At 45.5% G+C, this 24,976-nt stretch overlaps 1 long non-coding RNA gene, 2 other non-coding genes and 1 pseudogene across 3 annotated transcripts in view; all 4 read left to right on the top strand.

The window, feature by feature from the left end:
- Positions 1-13,299: 13,299 nt before the first annotated feature.
- Positions 13,300-13,553, top strand: LOC128504263 (uncharacterized). The gene is made up of 2 exons (XR_008355450.1): positions 13,300-13,365; positions 13,496-13,553. It is a non-coding gene; the product is annotated as an uncharacterized LOC128504263 (long non-coding RNA).
- Positions 13,554-24,201: 10,648 nt separating this feature from the next.
- Positions 24,202-24,310, top strand: LOC128466598 (uncharacterized; annotated as a pseudogene).
- Positions 24,311-24,516: 206 nt separating this feature from the next.
- On the top strand, positions 24,517-24,635 carry LOC128463199 (5S ribosomal RNA). Its single transcript, XR_008343107.1, has one exon. It is a non-coding gene; the product is annotated as a 5S ribosomal RNA (ribosomal RNA).
- A 254-nt stretch (positions 24,636-24,889) lies between these two features.
- LOC128465157 (5S ribosomal RNA) overlaps positions 24,890-24,976 on the top strand; it is a 119-nt gene continuing 32 nt past the window's right edge. The window contains exon 1 of the ribosomal RNA XR_008344950.1: positions 24,890-24,976. This exon is cut by the window's right edge and continues 32 nt beyond it. This is a non-coding gene — a ribosomal RNA (5S ribosomal RNA).

The raw sequence follows: 24,976 nt of genomic DNA, 5'->3' as shown, positions 1-24,976 counted from the left end.
CAAACATACACCTCTCCACGGGCAGCGTCAGCCAGCCGAACGGAATCCACGTCAGAGCGCGAACCCCCAGCGGCCGAGTCGGCTGGAACGCTGCTAGCGCCAACAGGCGCAGGGACAGGCGCAGGGACAGGCGCAGCTGGTGCTACACTACCACTCCCCAAAGCACCGAGACCACCAGCCCCAGACGCACCACTTGAACCCCAAACCTGCGCCGGCGATGCACCCTGACCCCCCAAACCACAGGTCGCCACCAGATCACGGAACACAGAAAGCAATTGGAGCGCAACTGCCGAACTATCCCCAGAAACAGCAGATGTGTTCCCCATCAAAGCAGAAGAACTCCCACTACTCCCAGCCAACCCACTAACAGGTGCAGAGTGCGAAGAAAGAGGAGAAAATAGTGAAACAATATGCTCACCCTGAGATGCAGCGCTCCCAGCAGTGGATGTAGAAGGCATAGCCTCCGGAAGATTTGCAGCAGAAGCACCAGGCTGGAAAACAGCAGGAGTGTCCAGCAGATCATCTGCAGGCTCAGTGCGTGGAGCAACTGAGCGACGGCCAGCAGCAGCTCCTCAAGCCCCACTGCAGCCACTCAGCACTCCCTGGGACTCAGCACCGGCCTGCAAGCTAGGCCGCGACCCGGCCTGCGTAGGAGTGGAAGCCCTTGGCGAGGAAGCAGCCTCCCGCGAAGATCGCACCCGGGCACGAGCACCGGGGCGCCTGAAATCGATGCCGCGGTCGCGGCCTGCACCGCCGGACCGCAAGGAAACCGCACCGGCGGCTCCCGAAGCCCCGGGCGCACCGGCAACAGAGCCGACAACCCCGCCGCCCCGCTCCTCACCGGAGCTGGATGGAGACTGCGGGGACGGATGAGTCGGCTGTACCTCCGGACGAGGCCTGCCAGCCCTCCCGGATCTCGCCGGACGTGAACTCCGGCGCTTGGTAGGTCCTGCACGGGACTCAATGCGGGCCGGAGACGCGGCAGCCACCCTCCGGCCGGACACCTCCGGGCTCAGCCGAACGGGGGGACGGGAGACCCTGGACCGGCTGGACCTTGATGACCCCGGAGCAGATGACGGACCCGGAACCGGCGAGGACGACAGGACCCCGGACAGGCGCTCACGGAGCCACTCCACATCACCACCGGCGGCCTCCTGAAGCTCTTGAAGCAGGGATTCCATACTGGATCAGGATCAGGAACCTGCAAGACAAAAGGTAAAATTTTTCTGAAAATGGTTGCCACTATAGGCCACGACCCTTCCTTATATACCCCCCTAGGGAGGGTAATTAACTAATTACCCCCTCCCCCTCTGGCCCTGCACCTGCCACCAGATAGCTCAGTTTTCAGCGGCAAATTTTAGCTTAGTCATGCCTTAACCCTTTAAACAGGCTTGACCAAGGGTACCTCGTCCGCACACATTCATGTGGCCCCTTTGTCCAATTCTTTCCCTCCGGGGCTGTTCTTTACATGTTGAAAGGTGTGCCCAACCCTAAATATTTAAAAGGTGAGGAGGTAACAGGGCTGAGAGTTACCAACGTAACAATTGACCATCCCTCTGGCACTGCAGCAGGATCAGACTTTGGGGTATCTCAGCAGGATCAGATGTTGGGGTAAAGAGGGGCATGGGCATCTCAGCAGGATCAGACCTTGGGGTATGGAGGGGTATGGGTATCTCAGCAGGATCAGACGTTGGGCTATGGAGGGGTATGGGTATCTCAGCAGAATCAGACGTTGGGGTATGAAGGGGTATAGGTATCTCAGCAGAATCAGACGTTGGGGTATGAAGGGCTATGGGCATCTCAGCAGGATCAGACGTTGGGGTATGGAGGGGTATGGATATCTCAGCAGGATCAGACGTTGGGGTATGAAGGGCTATGGGCATCTCAGCAGGATCAGACATTGGGGTATGAAGGGCTATGAGCACCTCAGCAGGATGAGGCATTGAGGTTTTATGGGCTATGGGCTATGGGCACTGCTTTGTGAACATACATTGGGGTGGTTTGTGGGCAACTTCGCAGGATCAGACCTTGGGGTAGGGAGGGCTATGGGTATCTCGGCAGGACCTTGGGGTGGGGATGGTTGTGGGCAACTATTTAGGAATAGATCTTGGGATGTATGCTGCATTTTGGTTGAGCAGTAAGGCCACTGTGCCAAAATAAACCCCATATTAGCCTCACCAGAATTGGAAAACCACTAATGCTCTTTGTTGCAAAGGCCTGGAAGCTTTTACTGAACATGTTCTGCCAGGACTACATATATTATTAACGTAACAGTAATGCCGGTGCGCAGGAAATGCTGCGATCCGATGAGCAAAAGGTCTGTCTGCTCTGCCGCGAACCAATTTAATTTCTCTTTATTATTTATTTGTGGCTTTAACTGACACGTGACCCCTCGACAATCAACAATCTGGCCCTAACACCAGACAGTGTTATCAGGCGAGAAAACCCCCCTATGTGGCATCAGTAACTCTAATTAACGTGCTGACCCCCTGATCTAGTGTAGATATTGGTATGGCCGTGTCCCACGGATCAGTATGGCCCTGTACTATGAACTGGTATACACCCCTCTCCTATGGATCGGTATGGTCCTGTGCTATGAATTGGTATACACCCCTGTCCTTTGAACCAGTATGGCCTGATCCTATGAATCAGTATTGCCCTGTCCCATGAATCGTAATGGCCCTGTGCTATAAACTGGTATGCACCCCTGTCCTCTTGATAGGTATGGCACTATGCTATGAAATGTTATGGCCTTGTCCCATGGATCGGTATGGCCCTGTCCTGCTGATTGGTATGGCCCTGTCCTGCTGATTGGTATGACCCTGTCCTGCTGATTGGTATGACCCTGTCTTACAGCTTGGTATGCCCCTGTCCTACAGATTGGTATGGCCCTGTCTTACAGACTGGTATGGTCCTGTTTTACAGATTGGTATGGCCCTGTCTTACAGATTGATATGCCCCTGTCCTACGGATTGGTATGCCCCTCTCCTACAGATTGATATGCCCCTCTCCTACAGATTGATATGCCCCTCTCCTACAGATTGATATGCCCCTCTCCTACAGATTGATATGCCCCTCTCCTACAGATTGATATGCCCCTCTCCTACAGATTGATATGCCCCTGTCCTACGGATTGGTATGGCCATAAAGCACATTGTTTTACATGTGCAAATTACAGGAATATATGCTATGGCTAGAAGGACCAGGGATATCTGAAGAACATGCGTCAATGGGTGCAGATTTTATAAGTTGGTACCGCATTTAGTATACCCAGGAGCACAGAGCTATAGGAGTCAGAGTGTGCGTGTGATGAGGTTTCACGTATGAACTCACCTCTCCATTCAGTCCGAGATCTTGGTCAGATGCAGACACCCGGAGCACAAATGTTCCCAATTCAAGGCCTTCTGTAACGGTGGCCTCATATATGGACGACGTAAAGAAGGGCACATTGTCATTCACATCTGCAATATAAACAAGTCCGGCTTCACATTTGCTCTTCTAGCAGCGCAGGCACAGAATCGATATCCGGAGATTCTACCTGTAATGTTAATGTACACCGTAGTGAAGGCAGCCAATGGCACAGCAGCAACGGTCTGAGCTTGGATCCTCAGGATAAAAGTCCTGGTTGTTTCATGATCTAAAGGTTCAGCTACAAGAACGGAGGCAGAGCCTTCTTCTCGATTTACCGTCAGGTAGAAACGAACGGGCATGTTAGTCTCCGGTACCAATCCTTCCTCTAAATTGTACGTCACACGAGGGTCTCCCAGCAGTGAGGAAGCTTTAACGGTCTGTAGGAATGGCAGAACATTGTGTAATTAACAGTAAATTACAGTAAAAAGAAGCCCTCAACAGCAGGAAGTCCACTCGGAAATGACAGACATTAGAAGGGTGATTAAGGCTCCTTAGAGGTGATGTCTCCATACCCCGTTCCCTCTCACTAGCTTCATATCAGGCCTAACGGGAAGCAGATGTCTAGATGGGTATGATCCCTGGTAGCCGGGCATGAGGGAGAAATCCATCTTCAAATGAGAAGCATTGTAAGGTGCCCAACCAATGGCTGAAAGCATTGTACAGTTCCCACCGACGGGTGGAAAAATTCCACTGGTTTCCAGGTCAGAGGTCACGTCTTACCACAACAGGCGTATCTCTCATGGTATTTTCCGGAATCCCCAGGTCATATCTTTCTTTTTCCCAGACCGGAGGCTGATTCTGAGCATCTTCGAACGGCTACTTCCACCTGCGTGCTTCTATTTCCTCCGTCCGCGGCCGTGACCTCTAGTGTTATTAATGATTTCTGATGGGAAAAAAAAGGTTAAGACAAAAAAATTAATTACATTCACTTAAACCGTCTCCATTCAGCAACCTCCCCGACAAAAAAAACAAACCCAAAAATGCTCTCCCAATTGATTTAAAAGCTGTGAGTGACAGATGGTTGAGGAGTTTCATGCACCACTCACATACTCTGGTACTCAAAGTGTTAATTAGTTGTATGGTACTTGTCCTAGAGGGTTTTTCATTCTATCACCCAACCGATTTCCAATTACAGAGCTAACCAGAGGCACGTAAAAAAAAAAGACAGTGGACGACTCCCAGCAAACAGCTGGCATTCTGCAATGGAGAGTCTCATTTAGCGGTAACCTCGGGGTAGGGCTGCAACTAACGATTATTTTAATAATCGATTAGTTGGCCGATTATTTTTTCGATTAATCGGATAAAAAAAAAAACAATATTTAATAATTTAATGAAATGCCCTGCACCCACCCACACTCTGCCCCATCGGTTTCCCACCCGGCAATCATATATATTCATTCATTCTCTCTCTCTCTCTCTCTCTCTCTCTCTCTCTCTCTCTCTCTCTCTCTGCTACCGAATCGTTCCACTTACAACGTTCAACCGCAAAACTTTATTCAAATCTTCATCGTTCACGCGCGTCACATCCGTCATTACGTAACTTCAAGCAGACGGACACTACAGAGCTCTGCAGCAGAAACGGGGGAACGCTGGCGCAGGTAAGTGAAAGGAGCCAAGCGCTCCAACGACGAATCCATCACTCGATTAATCGATAACGGAAATCGTCGCCAACGATTCCCGTTATCGATTATTATCGATTTTATCGATTCGTTGTTTCAGCTCTACCTCGGGGACTCACACGGGGGCCTTCCAATCAGTGTCCAGATGTCGTCGTCTGGCCGTAGAGACTTTTGATTTCAGAAAAAGCAAACATGACAGCTTGACAATGCCTTAAAACTATCCAAAAAGCCCCGTTACGTCCCCACTTAAAAAGCCACCAGCTGTGTTTGCAAAGCAGAAAGTTGAAATATCCAAACACAAAGCTACTCGCTGTCATAAGAGATACATTGTAGTTTTGCAATATGTACATTAAACCGGTTACTTAATATTAGGAACAAAAGAGAGATACAAGTGCGCCATATCTTATTATTGCATTATATATATAGTGGCTTACAATCCTACTATAAGTCATATTGTATGAAGGGGTCTGGGGTCAGAAGGTGACCCCGCGATATTTTCGCTTGTTGAAATGTAAGTTGGTTCTCTAAACACAGCATGTAAACGCTTGCTACGTTACCCGAGATATTGGCTGGCGAACATAAAGCCACCCCGTAGAGGTGTTAATGCTGAAGGCCACTGGTTCCTCTCCAGACACGGAGTACGTGATCGTTCCATTCACGCCATAATCGTCATCACGGGCCGCAACGCGGAGGAAGCAGCTTCCCACGGCAGCATCTTCTCTCAGGAAATCTGGGACAAGAATGGAAACATTTGAATTCTATGTTGTTCACTGGGGTCCCAAATACCCCCGGGCGTGCTGGCCAAGCTCTTGTGGACCAGCAGATCTAGGAAGACTCTTAACGCTGAATTCCACTTAAAGCTATAATTAGAAGAGGACAGAAGAACATGATGGGGACTTGGTGCTTGTAGAGATCTCATACTCTACCCACGGAGACTCAATTACATTCGTAGTGGTTGTTCTCAAAGCTGGGGTCGTTGTCATTTTGGTCCTGGATCTGTATGTTGATCTGGCACAGCCCTATGAGAGGCTCGGCCCCCTGGTCTGTGGCTTTGATGGTGACGGGGAACTCTTTCTGCTTCTCCCGATCAAAGCTCTGAGGGGTTGTCAGGACTCCTGCGTGGGAAACGTGTTAAAGAAAGCACGGAGGCGATGTGACTGGCAATTCCTGCTATAACACGTGAAGAACATTTTCTCATAAGCTTTTGAGAAAAAAAGCTTGGCTGATTAACATGACCTACAACCATGGTTAAAACCTGCATCGCCGAGCCTATCTGACCCACTGGTTTTAACAGAATCAAATGAAGCTCCATGATGTCACCTCTGTTGACCCTGGGGTAGAAGGCTAGAAGCGTATACACCAATCCAGCAAAAAGCATATTAAAAACCTAGAACACAAATACACCGGGAGGAAAGTGTGTCCTCGGTCTCCGTGCCGCAGCCCTTCTCTCCATGCAATGTTTAAAGGGCTTTAAGGTATAGGAGGCGGTGGCACCTGTGTCCTGATGGATGCTGAATGCAGGAAGAGAGCCCTCGCAATGAACGACCCCGTACTTCACTTGACCGTTGACGCCAACGTCTGCGTCTTTCGCCTCCACCTGCAGCACAAACGTTCCTGGGGGCTGCTTCTCCAGGACTACGGCGTGGTGACGGTACTGGGCACACTGGAAATAATGTTAAATCCACACATTTCTTTTAGGATCCGGCTACATCTTGGAGCCAAGGACAGTTCTAACGCGGCTTTAGTTCGTTGGCGTTCAGTAAGGGATTATTCTCCTAAGCGGTTTTCTGGAGTTAATGTATGAGGTACCTGATGGAAGACGGGCTTGTTCTGGTTGACGTCATCGACTCTCACGGCGACCGTAGTCGTGCTGGTGAGGCTGTGAGGATCCCCCGAAGCATTGTCATCTGTGGCGGTCACATACAGAACATACTCGGCTCCATGATGCTTTGGAAGCAGGTTAGAACCAAGACGGATTATTCCTGTTAAATGGTTTGAGGATAAATCAGTTCCATTGTTACAAATCCTTAACCCAGGGTAAGTGATACCCCCTACTCAACTATTTAGGAACTTCAAGTTATAGTTACTGTGACGGAATTCTGGTGAGGAACTCGATTTTATCTCGATGACTAATTTTCTTCTTTATGTAGCAGAATATTTGAGAAATCGTCAGGTCTCTGTAAAAAGCATCGGTGGCATTGGGGGGGGCAGTTATGGATGTATACAAAATATAGCTCTACGTACCTTTCTCGGAATCAATAATAAAGCTCCCTTCTTTATTTCCTTCCGAAATGTTGTAAGTCACATGATCTCCATCTGGATCAAAGGCATGTACGGTGGCAACCAGGGTGTTGGGAGCCGCTTCCTCCGATACAAACGTTCTGTATCTGGAAAACAGAGAAACGCTGCCAAGAGACCCATTCAGTGCTACCTCCTACCCCGAGGCTCGGCCAACACCAAACCTACTGGTCTTCTCACCGGCCCTGGCAAAGAAGTTATAGAATGAAGTCTATGCAGTCGCCTTTCATTTATGGATTGGGACAAACTCTCAAGCCTTCGTTGGGAGAGACCTGATGAACCGCAATGTATTACAATGTATTATAGGATCCTTTGGAAACATTAGCAGATATTTCTACGCAGAAACCTACTGGACACAACATTTTTTCCATTAAAATTATCAAAGGAAAGATCTGGAGGCCGGCTCTTAAAACTGTCAGTGTGAGAGATTCCGAGGAAGAGTGACATAGCCCATCTGCTTCTATAGGAGCTTAACAAGATCTGTGAGCGTTCGGCTAAATAATGTGTGGCAAACATAATGACTCGTAGAGCCGGAAGCCGCTTACGATGCCATTTGTACGATGCAGTCTTTGGTGTATGATACCCGGGGAGTTATTCTCAAGCACTATTTATTGAGGGGCATTACAGTTTATTACCTCTCCGAATGGGCTACACATTGAGATTGGCTGCCAGCTTTTAGACCACAAATCAGGCTTTAGATAACCCTCATCTTTCCTCCGCGTGGAAATAGATCCGATAATATCTACGGCAATGAAATCTACAATCCCACTCGGCGAAGTCAACGTGGGGTATCCATAAAGACCTCAGAGCTCATGCAAACTCAAGCAGAACTGTCCGTCATCAACCATCCTCTTTGTAAAGCTCATAACTGCTGCAAATCCTGAGAAACCCGACTTGTAGCCCACTGCCGCCATCAACCTCTTAGCTTCCAAAGAAGATCCGCAGCAGCTGTAGGGTTTGTCTACATCATTCACATAATCTCACCAGCCAACAGGCTAGATGCTGTAGGACAATAGGAACCATTTGAAACCCAACTTGTACCCTATAGCTGCCATCAACATGGAGCAGCTTGTACGCGGGCAGGCGCAGCGGCACGCAGGGGCAGCGGGTCCGTGGGCAGGCGCGCAATGGCAGCGGGTATGCGGGCAGGCGCGCAATGGCAGCGGGTATGCGGGCAGGCGCGCAATGGCAGCGGGTATGCGGGCAGGCGCGCAATGGCAGCGGGTATGCGGGCAGGCGCGCAATGGCAGCGGGTATGCGTGCAATGGCAGCGGGTACGCGTGCAATGGCAGCGGGTACGCGTGCAATGGCAGCGGGTACGCGTGCAATGGCAGCGGGTACGCGGGCAGGCCGACCCCTTGTACGCTCCCAGTTTTTCCTCCCCGGTCCATTTCCCTCCAATTACTCAATCAATTTATCAACATTCCAAAGCGGATTTCTTGCATCCAGTATCGGTGCATTATTATACAGATCTGCAGATACAAAGTTATCATATAAAGACGCAGATCTGCAGATATAAAGTTATAATATAAAGACACAGATCCGCAGATATAAAGTTATAACATAAAGAAACAGATCTGCAGATATAAAGTTATAATATAAAGACGCAGATCTGCAGATATAAAGTTATAATATAAAGACACAGATCTGCAGATATAAAGTTATAATATAAAGACACGGATCTGCAGATATAAAGTTATAATATAAAGAAACAGATCTGCAGATATAAAGTTATAATATAAAGACGCAGATCTGCAGATATAAAGTTATAATATAAAGACACAGATCTGCAGATATAAAGTTATAATATAAAGACACAGATCTGCAGATATAAAGTTATAATATAAAGACGCAGATCTGCAGATATAAAGTTATAATATAAAGACACAGATCTGCAGATATAAAGTTATAATATAAAGACACAGATCTGCAGATATAAAGTTATAATATAAAGAAACAGATCTGCAGATATAAAGTTATAATATAAAGACGCAGATCTGCAGATATAAAGTTATAATATAAAGACACAGATCTGCAGATATAAAGTTATAATATAAAGAAACAGATCTGCAGATATAAAGTTATAATATAAAGACACGGATATGCAGATATAAAGTTATAATATAAAGACACAGATCTGCAGATATAAAGTTATAATATAAAGACGCAGATCTGCAGATATAAAGTTATAATATAAAGGTACAGATCTGCAGATATAAAGTTATAATATAAAGAAACAGATCTGCAGATATAAAGTTATAATATAAAGACACGGATCTGCAGATATAAAGTTATAATATAAAGACACAGATCTGCAGATATAAAGTTATAATATAAAGATACAGATCTGCAGATATAAAGTTATAATATAAAGATACAGATCTGCAGATATAAAGTTATAATATAAAGACACAGATCTGCAGATATAAAGTTATAATATAAAGACACAGATCTGCAGATATAAAGTTATAATATAAAGACACAGATCTGCAGATATAAAGTTATAATATAAAGACGCAGATATAAAGTTATAATATAAAGACGCAGATCTGCAGATATAAAGTTATAATATAAAGACACAGACCTGCAGATATAAAGTTATAATATAAAGACACAGATCTGCAGATATAAAGTTATAATATAAAGACGCGGATCTGCAGATATAAAGTTATAATATAAAGACACGGATCTGCAGATATAAAGTTATAATATAAAGACACGGATCTGCAGATATAAAGTTATAATATAAAGACACAGATCTGCAGATATAAAGTTATAATATAAAGACGCGGATCTGCAGATATAAAGTTATAATATAAAGACACGGATCTGCAGATATAAAGTTATAATATAAAGACACAGATCTGCAGATATAAAGTTATAATATAAAGACACAGATCTGCAGATATAAAGTTATAATATAAAGACGCAGATCTGCAGATATAAAGTTATAATATAAAGACACGGATCTGCAGATATAAAGTTATAATATAAAGACGCAGACCTGCAGATATAAAGTTATAATATAAAGACACAGATCTGCAGATATAAAGTTATAATATAAAGACGCAGATCTGCTGATATAAAGTTATAATATAAAGACACAGATCTGCAGATATAAAGTTATAATATAAAGACAGATCTGCAGATATAAAGTTATAATATAAAGACGCAGATCTGCAGATATAAAGTTATAATATAAAGACACAGATCTGCAGATATAAAGTTATAATATAAAGACGCAGATCTGCAGATATAAAGTTATAATATAAAGACACAGATCTGCAGATATAAAGTTATAATATAAAGACACAGATCTGCAGATATAAAGTTATAATATAAAGACGCAGATCTGCAGATATAAAGTTACGATATAAAGAGCCACATCCAGTGAAAGTAACGCGTGGCCGAGCCAACTACACACAGCCATTAATATCACATTTGTTGCACGAAGTCAGAATTATCCGGGCAATTAAACACAGAATGTCCAGAACACGGCAGAGAACCGAGGGGCATCTAGGGGCGTGCGGGGGGCTTTAAATAACACATAGCAAACAAAAATGGCAGACGGCGTTATTACTATTATTATTATTACTTATATACACAATATATACAACGTATCAGCACCAAGAACTTGGAACGATCAGCTTTACACACATGAGAGGGTAACCGGCACGCCACGGCCCAGCGAGCGAATCAAACCCCAGAACATGGACATAAACTCTGCACAAAGAGTAAACAGCGCTACAATATTAACCCTCTGTGTGCCACAGCGGCGTGCGGCCCATCGCAAGGCAAACACAATCGTATCGTTAAAGACATATAAGCGAGCGGCAAACATCTCAGATGCTGCATCACAACAGCATGAAACACAGGGTTTAACCCTTTCGGCCCAGTTTGTATTTTAAAAAAACAAAACAATTTATTGATAAATAAAACCACATGCTTGTCTTATAAACAAGCCACTCACCGGCCCTCCGTGTCCTTACTGTAACAGTTCAGCCGGAGTCCAAACAATCCCTCCACGGGGTAGATTTTGGTGTAATAATCCAGACCCCAGAGCTCCGCCGATCTGCAACCAATATTATATTCCAGGGCCTTGGCCTGCTGCTTGATTGAGCAGATAATTCCCCAATTCACCCCAAACAGGCTTTTCGTGGGGAAGAAAATTTACAGCAGCCCCCCACGCAAACTTGTGGGGTCTTTTGGGTTTCCATTTCCTAATAGAAAGAGTGGATTAAGCGGCAACATCAAAGCAGCTCTTTGGAAATCACTGAACAGCCCAGCAGTCCTGACCCAGGTGGATCAATCAGAGCCGCCCTCTACCTGCAAGATCCACCTCCATTCCTACCAGGAGATCCTGACAGCCTGCGGGGGGCAGACCTCGCAGTAACAATACGTGAATAAACCGTGATATTCATCGGAGGACAGCTACAGGAGCTGTAACAGGGCACCTACAGCATGGAGAGGGGCAATAATAATCATTATTATGTGAACGATGTATAACGGGGCAATATCTGCACTTTATGCTATAAGATTGGACTATAGTATGTGCTATATAAGGTTTCAGACATGGCGTCTGTTCATCCTCACCCCAGCCTCAGGGGGCACCGGGAAATTAATGGGGTTCATTGTCAACCAACATATTTAATGATGCAACATAAAGATGCAAAAGTTATAATATAAAGACCCAGATATAAAGTTATAATATAAAGACGCAGATCTGCAGATATAAAGTTATAATATAAAGACGCAGATATGCAGATATAAAGTTATAATATAAAGACGCAGATATGCAGATATAAAGTTATGATATAAAGACGCAGATATGCAGATATAAAGTTATAATATAAAGACGCAGATATGCAGATATAAAGTTATAATATAAAGACGCAGATCTGCAGATATAAAGTTATAATATAAAGACACAGATCTGCAGATATAAAGTTATAATATAAAGACACAGATCTGCAGATATAAAGTTATAATATAAAGACACAGATCTGCAGATATAAAGTTATAATATAAAGACGCAGATCCGCAGATATAAAGTTATAATATAAAGACACAGATCTGCAGATATAAAGTTATAATATAAAGACGCAGATCTGCAGATATAAAGTTATAATATAAAGACGCAGATATGCAGATATAAAGTTATAATATAAAGACACGGATCTGCAGATATAAAGTTATAATATAAAGACACAGATCTGCAGATATAAAGTTATGATATAAAGACGCAGATATGCAGATATAAAGTTACGATATAAAGAGCCAAATCCTTATCACATTTGTTGCACGAAGTCAGAATTATCCGGGCAATTAAACACAGAACGTCCAGAACACGGCAGAGAACCGAGGGGCATCTAGGGGCGTGCGGGAGGCTTTAAATAACACATAGCAAACAAAAATGGCAGACGGCATGATTACTATTATTATTATTACTTATATACACAATATATACAACATATCAGCACCAAGAACTTGGAACGATCAGCTTTACACACATGAGAGGGTAACCGGCACGCCACGGCCCAGCGAGCGAATCAAACCCCAGAACATGGACATAAACTCTGCACAAAGAGTAAACAGCGCTACAATATTAACCCTCTGTGTGCCACAGCGGCGTGCGGCCCATCGCAAGGCAAACACAATCGTATCGTTAAAGACATATAAGCGAGCGGCAAACATCTCAGATGCTGCATCACAACAGCATGAAACACAGGGTTTAACCCTTTCGGCCCAGTTTGTATTTTTAAAAAAAAAAAAATACCCGTATTTGCTCGATTATGAGACGAGGTTTTTTCAAGAGAAAATGCTCTGAAAAACACCCCTCGTCTTAAAATCGGGGTCGTCTTATAATCAGACCTCAAATAGGTTTGACTATGAGACTAAGATCCAGAACCCCCGCAGCGATGCAGGGGACCTGGATCCTCCTGTTTTAAACCCCCCTCAGTCGCCAAACACTGCAGCCATTATCTTTACTGTAGATAACGATGCCGGGAAGATTAGGTGTTTGTGTCAGGTGCCTCAGGTTATAGGCTCATCTCTTTGAATTCTCATCTCTTTTCCGAGTTCTACTATAAGGCATTTATTAGACTTATGGGCTTGCCAAGCAGCGAGCTTTCTGGGGCTTCTTTAATTTGCGTTGTGTCGATTTGCAGGAAGCGGCAGATAAGGGTCTAAAGGCCAGCGAATGGGTGCAGCAGGTATGTGAATTGATGGATGGAAAAGGAGGAGGGAAGGACTCGTCTGCGCAGGCCACGGGAAAACATCAACCCCACTCACCACCTCCAGTAATATACAGCAGGGGTTCCGTCCAGCAGTGAAGGGGTTGATTCCGTGGATCTCTTGTTTCACGCATGGTAGTCAAATGCTGCTTTGGCAGACCAGTTTCTTCCAATACATGGAGTGTGACTACTTCCACTGGTTTACACCAGATTACACGCGTCTCTAGAAATGTGACGGATACATTGAGCCGAATCCATCCCTCCTATTGGGACATTGCAAAAATCAGCCCCATCCCCGCTCGAACCCGGCTCCCTCTGTTAAAATCTGTACCGCCGTCGCTGTTCGGGCTCAGTGCTAACATTCTAAGTATTGTATGTTGTAGAAAATCATTCATGTAAAATAAAAATCATGCAACGTCACGGTGTCTTCTGTGTTACTGAGTGCATGTTCACGTGGGACTCCTTAATAAAGAGGTACTCTGAGAATCTGAGTAACAGCAGGGGCGATCCTGAGCTTAACTCTGGATTTAAGAGTTAACCCCGCTAGAGAAGTGACCTTTCTCCATGGCAGGTAATATGGGCAGGGCTCTCCACCAAATGTATGGGTTTGTCTCAGTCTGTCATTTCTAGTCTTGTCAGACCCCTTGAATATATGCATTGTAAGAAACGCTGCATACAGTGTTTACGCTATATAAATACAAGATGATAATAATATAAACCGGCATCAGGACCCTTCATGTCACCTGCAGTGGCGTTTATTGCATTTGTTGCAGATGCATTTCATTAACCAGCAGCTTCTCTCTGTGCAATGATTATCCATCCCCACCACAGGGCAGCAATGAACCTATGATATGTATACATATACATATATACATATGAACCTATATACATATATGGAGTCTGATTTACCCCATGATGTTATTGTTTCCATATTCAGTATGCTGCATGAAGAACACACTCACTATTTCTTTTACCAGAAGCTTCTCTCGGTGCAATAATCATCCATCTCCACCAGAGGGCAGCAAGGCCCAAATATATCATATATAATTACATGTCATGAAAATGCTGACCCCTGCTGGTCACTGGTACGCATGACGGTTCCATTAACAATATTAAGTTGGAATTTGTTATACTTTGGCGCCGTCGTGTGGACATACTATGTAATTACATGTCAGGTTAAATGGTGTGAAGTTAGGATTTGTTATCCTTTGGCGGCATCATGTACTGTATTACACCATATACTGCATGACAACCTATGAATACATATATATTTAATGGAGTCTGATTTACCCTGTGATGTTATTGTTTCCATAATCTGTATGCTGCATGAAGAACACACTCACTATTTCTTTTACCAGAAGCTTCTCTCGGTGCAATAATCATCCATCCTCACCAGAGGGCAGCAAGGCCCAAATATATCATATATAACTGTCATGAAAATGCTGACCCCTGCTGGTCACTGGTACGCATGACGGTTCCATTAACAATATTAAGTTGGAATTTGTTATACTTTGGCGCCGTCGTGTGGACATACTACGTAACTCTGCATCCCTCCTCAGGAGCTCTCACACTCTGCGTCCCTCCTCAGGAGCTCTCCCACTCGGCGTCCCGCCTCAGGAGCTCTCACACTCTGCATCCCTCCTCAGGAGCTCTCACACTCTGGGTCCCTCCTCAGAAGCTCTCACACCCTGCGTCCCTCCTCAGGAGCTCTCACACTCTGCGTCCCTCCTCAGGAGCTCTCACACTACTCGGCGACCCTCCTCAGGAGCTCTCACACTCGGCGACCCTCCTCGCACTCTCCGCGTCCCCTCAGCGCAAACACTCTGAGTCTCCATACTCACACTCTGCATCCTCTCTCGCCCACGTTCTGCGTCCTCACACTCTGCATCCCCTCTCGCCAGCACTCTTCGGCCCCTCAAGCTCACACTCAACATTCCTTCTCGCTCACACTCTATATCCCCTCTTGCCCGCAGTGTGCATCTTCAAACTCTACTCTTGCCCACACTCTGTGCCCCCTCACATTTTGCGCCACCTCACACACTGCGCTCAATCTGTTTCCCCCCTCTCGCGTGCGCACAGACACTCACTCTGCGTCCTCTCTCTCTCGCGCGCACACACACACTCTGCATCTCCACACTCTGCATCCCCTCTCGCCATCACTCTGCATCTCCACACTCTGCATCCCCTCTCACCTTAAGTCCTTAAGTCCAGACGGTTTCTTATGATATTGTTCCGATCAGAGTATATCATGGAGTTCTGCTTTTGAGGTCCCTGCATTGCCCCTATATCAGACTCTGTTTCAAGAACACACCCCTCTGATCACATGACCAATTATATGACACCATCCCCAACCGCTAGGCCACGAGACAACTGGAAATGTATATATTTGACACCTTCATGCCCCTGACTCAAATATAATCACATGCACTGCTAAAGCCTTAACATATACACACAGCCACTATAACACTATATACAAGGGGGCCCCCGAACCAGCATTTCTGTGTATGGTGGGTCATGTTTCCCCTTTATAAGGGCGTTTGTTCACACCGAAACTGGTTGGTGTTTCCAGAAATAAAGACTATTATCCTGGCTGAGTTTTCTACTTTCTTTTTCATTGTATCCGGTGAGTACCCACTCACTCCTCTGTTTCCCCGGTCTCTCTCATTGAGAGCTTTTTATATATTCACTGTTTCTACCTACACAGTGGAGTTCACATTTATAAGCAGCTCCGGTGATCCTTTGCTATATGTGCATGGTGGGTATACGTAACTGTTAGGCCGCGAGACAGCTGGGCTTTCTTCCTCCCCATGGACATATAATGCCTGCCTGCTCCTGACTCATAATCACGGGGTCTAAAACCTTACATACACACACACAGCCGCTATAACACTACACTTTCATACTGGGCTTTCTTCCTCCCCATGGGCTTATGATGCCTGAAGGTTCCACTTATATTCACACTCTAAAACCTAACGTATGCACACAACCGCTGTAACACCACAGCACCGACGGGGATGGAACCGGCCACACTATACACTTGCATACAGGAGTTAAAACCAGCAATCACTGCATAAATACCAAAAAAACTTGATCACAGGGAAAAGTTTTAAGAATTTATTATGTAAACAAACACAAAAATGGATACTGTTATATCACATAACACAATGGGTTAACGGTGTACATTTGTCTCCTGAAACTCATTTCTCGACGCACTCTTCGGTTCCCTTTTGATGATGCGCGCGGCATTCGGGGGGCTCCTGTGGAAACGTGGCGTTTCTCCAAACCTCTTCAACAGCACGTGGAATATTAAATCGCCTAAATCCTATGAAGTGTATGTCCTCAAAGGGACCTGCGACCAGAATTTTGCCTTAATTAACCAGACCTCTAATGCACTGTGGCCATCAGAATAAAAATGCCTACTTTCCAATTGGGACTACAACACCCATCATCCTTTGAAAGTTTACCAGTAAGCTAAGATCACGGGGGCAAGCCAATGGCTACCATGCGGTTAATGCACAGACTGATGCGTGTGTGTGTGGATGATGAGACTTGCAGCCCACCCCGCATTCCAATTTGCTATACATTTATGAAAGAGTTAATCCAATTGGGTCAAATCTCCTGCATAATTTCTGGTCAGTAACTAACCCTTTACATCCAGTGTATACACAAAAAATACAGAAAATATGTAAACAAAAGGTATGCAGGTACATAAATGGTTAATACATTTTGGTAATAAGTTTACTAACATACAGCGAATGCCTTTACGTGTTAAGGAACAAAGGGTTAATGCTCATGATCTGTAAAATATCCACTGTGATTTGCTACCCGGGAACGTCTCGTGAAACGCACAGCGGCAAAAAGAAAGGTTTGGCAAATGTTCTTATGCCGAAGGGTGGGAAAATCACTCAAATCCCACAAAAAAAAGATGGCGGCGGCTGCGGCGGCAGCGTCCGTAATACTGGAGGTCTGATTGTCCACATTCACCGGGTACTCCACGCTCTACGCAAACACATAAAACAAACAATAAAAAGAGATCCGGCCACGGCAGAAAACGAATCCCAGATACGTCCAAGGACCTTGGATCCAGCAGAAGATCCCTTTCCCTCCCCGCGGAGTTTAAACGGGGATCGGGGGTCCGGGGCATGCGCTGCTCCATGCGGGTCCCACGCGTTACTTTACAACAGGTTGTCTCGTAAGTCTGTAGGCATTAAATGTTTTGTTCTTAAACACTCTGGTGAAGTACTTGGTGTAAGAAGCCAGGTCTTTCTTAATTTCATCGCAGAAACGAGGGTGAGGTGAGGGCTTCAGATCAGGATCATTATCGCCGGGGCCGTCCATGATCTGTTACAGAGAAACCCGTGGAGAGAAGGTGACCACACTTTACAACCACAGAGAAATGAAACAAAAAGGAGCCAAAAACACTCTTATTAGCATGGTTCTTACGTGTCCGTTATCGACATCCAACAAGTCACGCAGGCGGCAGCCCCGTCCGTGGCGTCTTTCATAGCATATACTGTCCTCTAGGATCACATAGTCAGTCCCGAAGGATCTCAGTATACTGTGAACGTCTTCGGGGGATCTCTTCGCATAGACCTGGTAAACCTAAGATCATATAGAGGAGGATTACTTGCATGATAAGAGCCGGTATTAGAATGAAAGCAAATCCCTCCATTATTAATAGTAATATTATTCAAATGTTAGATCAAACGTAGGTGAGTACACAAACGCTGGTGCCCGATACACAAACGCTGGTGCCCGATACACAAACGCTGGTGCCCGATACACAAACGCTGGTGCCCGATACACAAACGCTTTTCACACGTTTAACACACAAACGCTTTTATGGCGGCTGTTGACGCCCCGGGGAGGGGCCAGACATGGCCCCCGATGCCGATCTCGGCCTTGCTGAATGCCTCGACATCGAGGCATTACAGTAACGCCGTTTAAGCCGTTTACGCTTATTTAACTTTTTGACGGTTCAGGACCGTCAAAGGTCATTTAGTGACCTGTATGTCATGACGGTCCTGAACCGGCAAAGGTCGCGAAGGGGTTAAATAAATAATTACTATTTTGAATTCTTAGTCCTTTCTTATAATTGTGCTCACGATTTCATCTATTGAATGTGAGACCTATCCACATGTATAAAATTTAAATTTGGTAACTTATCACTTAGGGTGGAGAATAACCTCTTTTTAAGAACAGCCCCGGAGGGAAAGAATTGGACAGAGGGGCCACATGAATGTAGTGCGGATGAGGTACCCATGGTCAAGCCGGTTTAAGGGGTTAAGGCATGACTAAGCGGAAATTTTGGCACTGAAAGAGTTAAGTTTGGTGTCACGTGCAGGGCCAGAAGGGAGGGGGTAATTACCCTCCCTGGGGGGTATATAAGGAAGGGTCGTGGCCTATAGGGGCAATTATTTTCAAGAGATTTTTCCCGCCCATCCCTCACCTAATTTTGGCATTCGCCGGGTACTCTGGTTTGTTAAGCTGGTACGGTGCAGGAGTTAACCCTCTAGGTGCGGTTACTTGTGGTGCACAGAGGTGTAAGTGCAGGACACTCCAGGGGCATGCGCCCCTGTGAATCGTAGGGTCATGTGACTGCCGCGCTAGGGGACGCCGGCAGTTCCAGCAGAGATACAGGTGGACACGCCCATACCAGCAGGTTATTAATTTGGTTATTAAGTGGTTATTAATGGTTACAATTGGTTATGTTTTCTTTCGTTTTGACAATAAATTATTGATATATATTGTGTCAAATTTGTGTGTTTATAATAGTTGACACTTTGTAACATATTAATAAAGGTTGAGTGTCGCGGTGCTGAAGTTAGTTTAAGTCCGCACCGCGGACAAATAATTCCATTCTGACGTTTAATAAAATTTTGAAATAAAGAAGTGTCTCTTGTTTTATTTGTAAAAGAGGTACCGAAACTGGAAGCTACTTCATTCAAGACATTACATGGGAGGAAAGGTGTGAACCTATCACACTTCCAAAAAGATGAAGACTTGATTACTATAATCTGTAGAGCAGGATGAAGTTTGGAGAGTAATCTCCAATGTATTGGGAAAGGCGCTGAGTTGATAAGGCATATCTTAAAAGATTTTTTATACATTTGTTCAGCAGAATGTTCTCTGTTAAAGGGTCTTCTCCTCGTACCTCCTCTTTGAACAGGTTCTGTCGGTTCTTTAGTGAACGGAGTTTATTCTGTTTATCTTCATGTTCCAGTTCCTCCTCGGGAGCCTGGAAGTAAGCAATCAAATCTTGCAGGGTTTGAACTACCTCCTCAATAGGCAGGGCGATGGGGGCTGTGACCGTCCGGTTGTTTCCCGTCAGAGAATCCAAATCACTTAAGAAATGAAAAACGGCAGAAAACCAATTACATTTACAATGTATCCTACTAAGATTTCCGGTTATCATCCTTTTCCCCTGTTCACTACCGCCCAGAGCGGATAGGATGATCTGCAGTCCGCCGTGAACCTTATTTTATATGCAACGCACGTTAAGTGATAACATAATACATAGCATCAGCTGGTAAACACGCCAATGAACGTTATTGAAGTAAAAACATTATTTACTTAATAAAAGGAATACCTGGGTTTAGTGTTTTGTTTCCGTAAGATGTGAGCTGCACCCGTCTTCACAGGTAATTATACTTCCACAATTTATTAACATGTTTTTCGAAATGATTTTATTTACAACCGTGGAGACAGCTTTTCCATGTTTTGGTGATAAGGACTGGTGACAATTTGTTCACCAATGTGTGCAATCAAGACCTCCAAATATAGGCCACACATATGCAGGAATTTCTCAAGGGATAAGGTGGGATCCATATCTAAACTGGGATACAGTGTGATGTATACTAATCTGGTGACGAAAACTATGCCATCGTATTAAATGGTATCAATGATTACAAGCTGAGCAAATATGAGCAAACGGTGGCAGATAGCCATGCCTGAAATATTAAAAAGGAAGCTTGCCTCCAATATATTCTACCTGTTTGCATCAGGACACAACCAGGGCCGGCCTTAGGGGTGTGCGATCTGTGCGGCCGCACAGGGCGCCGTGGCAACAGGGGCGCATGCCCGGGACTAAAATAAAACATCGGTTTCTTTTACTTTATTTAACATCCTCCATGTTAAATAAAGTTTTTTTTAAAACAACAAAAAAACACCAATGTTTTAATTTAAGTCCCGGGCAGGGGCGCTCGTGAAGTTTTCAGCAACCGTTCGGCACCCCTGACTCTCCGGTCGCGGTGCCGGCGTTTCATGTTCAGCGCCGCAATACGACATCATATTCCGGCGCTCAACATGAAATGCCGGCACCGCTTTAGAGCGGGAAGACGGACGCCTCCCGCTCCCACCGCAGGACTCAACAAGGTAAGTAAGGATAATGAGAAGTAGGGAGAGGGGGTAGATAGTGAGAAGGGGCAGAGGGGGGGGGCAGTGAGAAGGGGCAGAGGGGGGAGGGTAAGGCAGTGAGAAGGGGCAGAGGGGGGAGGGTAAGGCAGTGAGAAGGGGTAGAAGGGGGGGCAGTGAGAAGGGGTAGAGGGGGGTGACAGTGAGAAAGGGCAGAGGGTGGAAGGCAGTGAGAAGGGGCAGAGGGTGGAAGGCAGTGAGAAGGGGCAGAGGGTGGAAGGCAGTGAGAAGGGGCAGAGGGTGGAAGGCAGTGAGAAGGGGCAGAGGTGGTAGATAGTGATAAAGGGGGATGAGATAGTGAGTTTTGTTACAAGATTTTTTTACTTTCTTTTTTTGGGATGGGGAACACCTAAGGCCGGCTCTGGACACAACGCAATATACAGTAGAAGCTAAAGTTGCTGCATATACATCTACTAATCCCTACAGCTACTTGTGGCAGATTCATTATTCTGCTGTAGCTGTACCTGATAAATTGACTGAATAAGCCTGTGGTGTTACGAATGATTCTTGCAGCCTGGGACTCCTCGTGCTGACACTTCTGTAAGGTGACACCATCGTCCATGTGTCCTTCTTGGTGAAGGATGGCCTGGAGAGACATAGCCAAGGAAAATATATAACGAGACCTCTTACTGCAGCATGATCTGGTTCATTCATTGTTTGAATGTCTCTATTATGTGGCTGCATCTATATTTACAGCAATGCGTAAATCGGAGTGATCGAAATCCGTTTGCTCAATACATTTTAACCAAATTAAGATTTTTATTAGTGTCTGACAATGTATACAGAAGGGAACAATAGATAACCAATGGTTATTCAAACTCTATTTTAAGTCACCCAACCAGGTACACGCTTACTGGTAACATCCCTGAATATTACTGGATTGCCACCAATTTCACATCACAGGAGTCAATTCATAACGAGGGTTCAAGTTACTAATATTGAAACTGAGCACTAAAACTAAGTGTAACTCCCAGAAATACGAAGGCGAGAGTTTAGTGATCTTGGTGTGTCGTCCAAGATTTTCAAGGGTTTTCATGAGTTGTCTCAAGTTGAGTCCCTGACGGTTCAAATGGAGATTCAATCCAATAGCAAAAGCCACTCAATGGCTTTGCACACCGGAAAATAACTGCCTCTCTGGCAATTGAGCTTCAATGAGATTTGACTGGGTCTAGATTTATGATACATACTGCATGTTCATGTCTATGAGACACGTACTGAACTTTTGGATTCATCTCTGACCCTCATCTACAGACCCCCCAGAGTAACATATACATTTTAAAATTTATTGCATAATGCTCATATTTATTTCTCTTATCTTATACTAGTTTACAAAGTAACAGCGCGAGCCGGCCGGGAGCAACTTGTGCGGCCGCGGCTCCGTGCGGCTGCCCCTGCGAGGTCGGGGGAGCTCGGGGAGGAACGCTGGGCCCCGCTACCCGGCGGCAGGCTCCCGGGAGCCGCGGCCGATTTGACTTCCAGGAATGGCCGGGACTTTGTGCACAAAACACCCCAAAACGTACATAGGCAGCGGACCCATATCATACAGGATATATATGTCTATATATATATATATCTATATATCTATATATATATATATCTATATATCTATATATATATATATCTATATATCTATATATATATATATCTATATATATATATATCTATATATATATATATCTATATATCTATATATATATATATCTATCTATCTATATATCTATATATCTATATATATATATATCTATCTATCTATATATATATATATATATATATCTATATATATATACATATATACACATACATACATATATATATATATATATATATATATACATACATATCTATCCACCAGCCCTACATCTATAGACATATCTCTGCAGCTACAGCTCTACATCTCCAGCTATGTATCTATATCTATATATCCACATCTATAGACATATCTATATATCCACAGCTCTACGTCTACAGCTCTACATCTATATACATATCTCTACATCGACATCTCTGCATCCACAGCTCTACATACATATCTCTATATCTATCTATATCTACAGCTCTACATCTACATACGTATCTCTACATCGACATCTCTGCATCGACATCTCTGCGATCTATATACATATCTATATATCTACAGTGCTACGTCCACAGCGCTACATCTATATACACACACATCTGTTAGGAAACAAACGAATGACTTTTCCCAGCAATCGGCGTAGTCGGCAGGATTCACAACAATGTCTCTACAGCGACATCTGTGCATGCGCAGCTCTGCCTCTATATACATGTCTATATATCTACAGCGCTACATCTATATACACACACATCTGTTAGGAAACAAACAATTGATTTTTCCCAGCAATCGGCGTAGTCTGCAGGGTTCACAACAATGTCTCTACGGCGAGAGAAAGAGGCCTACCTGAGCTCCGCAGTCTGCAGCAGTGAAGAGGTGAAAAGCCCAACGACTGCCCTGCTTGCAAACAGCTCTGGATCTCGGACCTCGGAGTGGGCCTGCAACAAAACAAATTAAAATGAACTAAGTAAGCAGCCAAGTGACCGAGAGAGAGAGCAAATGAATAAAGGGCAACCAAAACACGCCTCCACACCCATCCACCGCCCCCGCTGCCAGACAGCCTTAAGCCCCATGCCACCAGCCTTAAGCCCCCTGACTGCTGCCGGCCAGCCTTAAGCCCCCTGACGCCTGCTGCCGGCCAGCCTTAAGCCCCCTGACGCCTGCTGCCGGCCAGCCTTAAGCCCCCTGACGCCTGCTGCCGGCCAGCCTTATCCGCCTGCCTGCCACCGGCCAGCCTTAAGCCCCCTGATGCCTGCCTGCCTGCCTGCCACCGGCCTTAAGTACCCTGCCTGCCTGCCAGCCAGCCAGCCAGCCAGCCAGCCAGCCTTAAGCCCCCCCCCTCACACCGACCAGCCTTAAGCCCCCTCGACTGACCGCCACCTGACTTGTGTTGTCTGCCGCTGGCCGGCCGCAGGCCGGCCACAAGCCCGCGGCCGGCCAAGTTGCGCGAGCCGCCGGACAAGTTGCTAGGCGGCCGGCCAAGTTGCTCGGGCGCCGGGCGAGCCGGCAAGGCCCCCCGCCACCACCGCGCGGTGACGGCGGCGTCGCTGGCCGTTGCCCGGACAAAAGCTTAGCTCAAAGGATGACTTTCAATAGATCGCAGCAGCAGCAGCAGCAGCAACAGAATAAGAGAAGTAAAATAAAACACTTTCACACCTGGGGCCATACCACCCTGAAAGCGCCTGATCTCGGAAACTAAGCAGGGTTGGGCCTGGTTACTACCTGGATGGGAGACCGCCTGGGAATACCAGGTGTTGTAGGCTTTTAATTTTTTCTCACAGTCCGGGGAGAGCTTTTTGCCATGTGTTTCTTGCTCATCATCAAAGCTTTAAACCCTTATTTGAACCTTCTCACCTTCTCTGTCCTGTCCCAGGGCTTATAATTCTTTCTGTCTGACGACAAGCAGCAGCAGCAGCAGCAGCAGCAGCAGCAGCAACAGAATAAGAGAAGTAAAATAAAAAACTTTCACACCTGCGGCCATACCACCCTGAAAGCGCCCGATCTCGTCTGATCTTGGAAGCTAAGCAAGGTTGGGCCTGGTTAGTACCTGGATGGGAGACCGCCTGGGAATACCAGGTGTTGCAGGCTTTTAATTTTTTCTCACAGTCCGGGGAGAGCTTTTTGCCATGTGTTTCTTGCTCATCATCAAAGCTTTAAACCCTTATTTGAACCTTCTCACCTTCTCTGTCCTGTCCCAGGGCTTATAATTCTTTCTGTCTGACGACGACGACAAGCAGCAGCAGCAGCAGCAGCAGCAGCAGCAGCAGCAGCAGCAGCAGCAGCAGCAGCAGCAGCAGCAGCAGCAGCAACAGAATAAGAGAAGTAAAATAAAACACATTCACACCTGCGGCCATACCACCCTGAAAGCGCCCGATCTTGTCTGATCTCGGAAGCTAAGCAGGGTTGGGCCTGTTTAGTCCCTGGATGGG

This window comes from Spea bombifrons, chromosome 9, assembly GCF_027358695.1.
Source record: "Spea bombifrons isolate aSpeBom1 chromosome 9, aSpeBom1.2.pri, whole genome shotgun sequence".
In the NCBI taxonomy this organism is placed as follows: domain Eukaryota; kingdom Metazoa; phylum Chordata; class Amphibia; order Anura; family Pelobatidae; genus Spea; species Spea bombifrons.
Note: the sequence above shows the minus strand (reverse complement) of the source record. Positions and strands in the feature narration are given on the sequence as shown.